General features: G+C 48.3%; 1 protein-coding gene across 1 annotated transcript in view; it reads right to left on the reverse strand.

Annotated features, from left to right (window-relative positions):
• Setbp1 (SET binding protein 1) overlaps positions 1-4,668 on the reverse strand; it is a 333,048-nt gene extending 328,380 nt beyond the window's left edge. Inside the window, exon 1 of the mRNA XM_026783404.1 lies at positions 4,532-4,668. The gene's annotated coding sequence lies outside the window, so the exon portion shown is untranslated. The remainder of the gene's footprint in view (positions 1-4,531) is intronic.
• Between the last annotated feature and the right edge of the window lie 14 nt (positions 4,669-4,682).

The following is a 4,682-nucleotide window of genomic DNA, read 5'->3' on the forward strand; positions in this document are numbered from 1 at the left end:
AGAAGAAGAAGAAGAAGAAGAAGAAGAAGAAGAAGAAGAAGAAGAAGAAGAAGAAGAAGAAGAAGAAGAAGAGAGAGGGGGAGGGAGGAGGGAAGGAGGGAGGAAAGAAGGAAGAAGGAAAAAAGAAAGATGGAAGGAATTAAAAAAACAACAAAAGTCCCACCCCCAAAACACACACACACACACACACACACACACACACACACACAGAGAGAGAGAGAGAGAGAGAGAGAGAGAGAGAGAGAGAGAGAGAGAGAGAGAGCAGTTCATATGGCAGTAGCAATGGAAAGTTTGGATGCTAATGCCCATCAAATGCCATGTATCTTCAAAGTGGCACTGTTGTGAATGAGAAAACTTAAGAGATGGGACCTAGCCTGAGGTCTTCACATCACTGGGGGCATGGGCTCAATGTTTCTGGGATCCCAAGCCCTCCTTCTTTCTCTCCCTCTCCCTTCCTAGCCAGGAGGTAAGTGACTTTGTTCCACTATGATTTTGTTGTGTTTTGGATTTTTCTGTGATGTGCAGCCTCACCAAAAAAAAAAAAAAAAACCAAAGCACCAACACCGACAATTCCTGACCAAATACTTTTAAATTTTTAATAACAACATGGGTAAAACTTTTTTTTTCCATTCTAAGTTATTTCAGTTGTTTTATCACAGCTGACCTAACTTCCTTACACACGGTAAGACTGGAATAGGACTGAATATTATCTCCTTCCTCCCAGGAACCTGGTCAAGTGACTTTCAGTGAGGATGCTACAAGGATATCTTCTATGATCTAATGTTGTGAGCACTCCAGGGGTACCCTTGCCATTCCTTGAAGGGTTCTTTCATACCACAGGGCTCTGAACAAACATCATAATGCCTGATGTCAAGTTCTGAGATTCCTTCCACAATGCTAGTGTGTTAATAATAACGTACCCAGTTCTTCTGGCATGAGTAAAACTGAAGCAACTTGAAATGCCATCAGCAAAAAAAAAAAAAAAAAAAAAATATTTATTTCTCATCCCTGAGCATCGCAGAAAACAGAATCTCATTGGCTGGGTCTGTCTTCAATAGCTTTCTGGTTTTAATTAAAGCATCAAGTCTCCAAGGAAGAAACAGGCATTCTGGGAGGCCAGGGGAAGCCTGGCCAGCCAAGTGTTAGTTCCTTCACAGGAACCAAGAAAGGATGCTCTACACGTCCGAGTGCAGTCTCCTCTTTGCATATGCTACAGAAACTTGTGGCAGAGATTGCAGCAACAATGACCGCTGTGCAAGAATACCCTCTCCTTGTTGAACAGTTTTGTGACACAGAAGAAGTAATCTGGCTCCTAATGGAATTCCAGCAGAAAAGGAATGGGAACCCAGACCAGAATGCTCACCTACACTAGTCCTTCTTTAGCAATGTTCTTCCTCCGAGCTCTTCCCATTGGCCATTTTTAGTTAAATTCTACAATAACCCAAAAGTCTGCTTTTTTCCCCCCTCCCCTCTTTCACTGAGGTCAGGTATTTTTCAAAGTACCATTGTGCACCCTGTAAGGAATGACAGTTTGGGACCAGATGCTCTCCTGGCAGCAGGAGCTGTTTGCTTCCCTCAGGGACAGCTCCAGGCTTCCCATGGGACACCTAGAACTGAGCCTCCTGGCAAGGCCTTCCTATGTAGCATTCTGATGTTAACATGGAAAAGATCAGATTACAGCCTTGCTCTTGCCTGGCTCCTCAGAATCAAGTAAGGCAGTAACTTCCTTCCATGCTCCAAGTGGCCCCCCTTCCTAAATAACACCACTGCCTGAGATGCTCCCACTTTATGTTCCTTCCAGCCGTCCCTTCCCCCACCTCCAGTTTGTTTTTTTCCAGTGACACATCTATTTCTCCTGCTCAGAAAGACAAGTCCTTTCCCTCTGTCTCCTGACTGCCTGTGATCCCCACCTCCTCCCCCAGCTCAGCTCAGGTTACTGAAGTGGCAGCAGCTTGCACAGCCCAGCTCCAACTGCCATGCAACTTCCTCAAACTAGGATCTCTCTCTCTCTCTCTCTCTCTCTCTCTCTCTCTCTCTCTCTCTCTCTCTCCCCCCCCCCCCGCCCCGGAAAAGGATCATGTGCCATCATGTGCCAAGCAACAGTACCTGGCCTCGGTATTTTCTGCGACCATATTTCCTGCAGTTTAAACTGTCCTTCTTCAAGCACACTTGCCTTCTTACTCCTTTCTGATTTGCCTGGAACATTCTGTCCTAACATCCTTTTGCTGGTAAGGAGCAGTGTGCTGAAGCACAGGCTTAGGCACACAGCACTTTCCATGTAACTCTGCAGCCTGGAAATGGAGCTAGGGGAGCAAAGAGACCCGCCTCCTTCCAGGAGTTTAAGGGCAGGCAGTGGAAGGAAGCCACAGAAGTCAAGAGAAGAGGGAGGCAAGGATTGTAAACTGGCTGCATCTTGAAAGGCTGTAAACTCTCTCCTCCCCCCGGCCAGCTGGCACTACCTTCTCTTGCCAGCCAGGCTGTATTTAACTTGGGTGAGAAAGGAAACTCTTTCCTACATCCCTAGATCTGGTCTCAGGGCTGAAGATCAATCAGGCTGCAGATAGCATTCTTCCACTCCAGGTCTCTCTTCCCTACAGCACGGAGTGCAGAGGGGAATTTCAAAATTCAAGTTTGAATGAGACACATGAGGTTTCTCTGCAGGCGCTATAAAATCATGGAGGATGGGCCTGAACTGCCAAAGAGTTTCAGTGACAACTTCCTCATGAAATCACTTTTCAGTGAAAGTTGTCAAGAAAATAAATAAATCAATAAATAAAACAAGATTAAGATGGAAAGCAAATAAAAGAAAGGAGAAAAAGAATGTATTTTTTAAAAAAGAAACTAAGATCAATATTTCCATAAAGACCATGGTCTCGAACCAAACTTCAACAGGAAAGGTGTAGATGGTTGGAGGCAGGAGGACTAGGGGCAGCGAAGACAAAGTAGCTTCTGTAGTATTCTAGAATCACTCCCTTGTAGAAGAGAGTTTCTGCAGGACTAACACAAACACACACACCACACATGCGCGCGCGCGCGCGCACACACACACACACACACACAGACACACACACTGCCCTGTTAGTATCAGACATCAACCATGAGATATCGGGACAGTTTATTTGAAACGGAAACAAATCGGAAATCCTTCCCTCAACAGTCCTTTCAGACAGATACACATGCTGAGAAGCCCACAAAGGCACATAAAGAATAAATGCGGCATCAGAGGGCAGTAACAACTCATAACCACACTCCCAGTATCTCTAGCCTCATCCCTACTTCCAACTGAACAACTTTCCTGATCTTCAACAAAATATCTGTAATCGGGTTCAATTTCAGAACTGTAGTAGCTGGTATGGGTCTGGGAGGGGCGAGATAGGAGAGTGTACAGAAAGAACGTAGAAGACAGCATTTCGGCAGCAACTTATTTATTTATTTCTTTTTTTTAAGGAGCAGCCTGCTCTACTGATCGGAAATTTCAATTTCCCAACAATGCTTCCATCACAGACACCAAAAACAGTGCCCCTGTTATCACCGTCTTGCTACACAGATCTGCCCAGTCCAATTTACCTGACTTGGATTCTGAGGAACTTCACAGACAGTATTTTAGTCAAAGAGATAATGGTTCGAAAGACAAAAACAATAAATCCATACTGAAGGGTTTCCTTTCCGGAGTGATTTCCCTCTGGAAACCACCGAACAGGGAAGCCTGCGTTAATTCCCAAGCCCTGGGCTCCTGTACAAACGCACACAATGCGTGCTTTCAAAGGGGGCATTCTCTGCTTTTAAGGGAATTCCTGCCTTTTCACAATCCCCAGCCCGGAGATCACAAAAAAGAGACTCAAATCCACCGATTAAGATTTTTAAAAGAGAAAAACTAACACACAGCCAGAACACAAACATACACCAACCTTCATTGGCTGGACCACTTCTCGCCTGTTCTTCTATTAACGACACCTTAGATTCTGATACATTTACTCCCCCCCCCCATCCAACTAGGTTACAATGTAGCTCTCTAGCTCCACTTAACCTGCAAGTTACAAAGAGAGGGGGAAAAAATATCCTGCCGCCTCCCCACCCCTTTCCCTACCCCCTCCCTTTCCCCAGTCCACTTCACCAAAGCCAAACCCGCCAGCCCCGGCAGCCGACAGCAGGACCAAGGGAGGGTGCAGAAGGAGGGGGTGGGGAAGGGATCAGATTAGCCGAAACTCAATAAGCTCCCAGCCCTCCAGCCCGATGCTTCCACCATCACCGCCACCAACGGGCTACTCCAGTTAAGTCAGCACCACCGCCGACCCACCAGCCGGCTGAATCGCGCCCATCCCCGCGCAGCCTCGCGGGGACCTGCATCCCGCCCCCTTGGCCGGGTCCCCCACCCCCCTCGAGCCCAGTGCAAAGTCAAAGCCCCGGCGAGGCGACGTGAACTTTTGCATGCATGGTACACACCGCCCCCGGCCCCCGGCGCGCTGGGCCCGCGGCGCGGCGGGAGGCTAGGCACCCGGGCTCCCGCGCCAAGGTCGCCGCGCTTGCTCACCCATGTCCCGGCGGCTCCGGCTCCGCTGGCGAGGGCGCTCGCTCAGATTCCGCCTCCGGTCGCTCGTCCGAGCCCCCAAAGGTGCTGCTGCAGCAACTCCATAGCGACGAGCATCTGTCAAACGGCGACGCGAGGGGCGGGCCGCCCTCGC

The sequence above is a fragment of the Microtus ochrogaster genome, chromosome 18 (assembly GCF_000317375.1).
Source record: "Microtus ochrogaster isolate Prairie Vole_2 chromosome 18, MicOch1.0, whole genome shotgun sequence".
Classification (NCBI taxonomy): Eukaryota; Metazoa; Chordata; class Mammalia; order Rodentia; family Cricetidae; genus Microtus; species Microtus ochrogaster.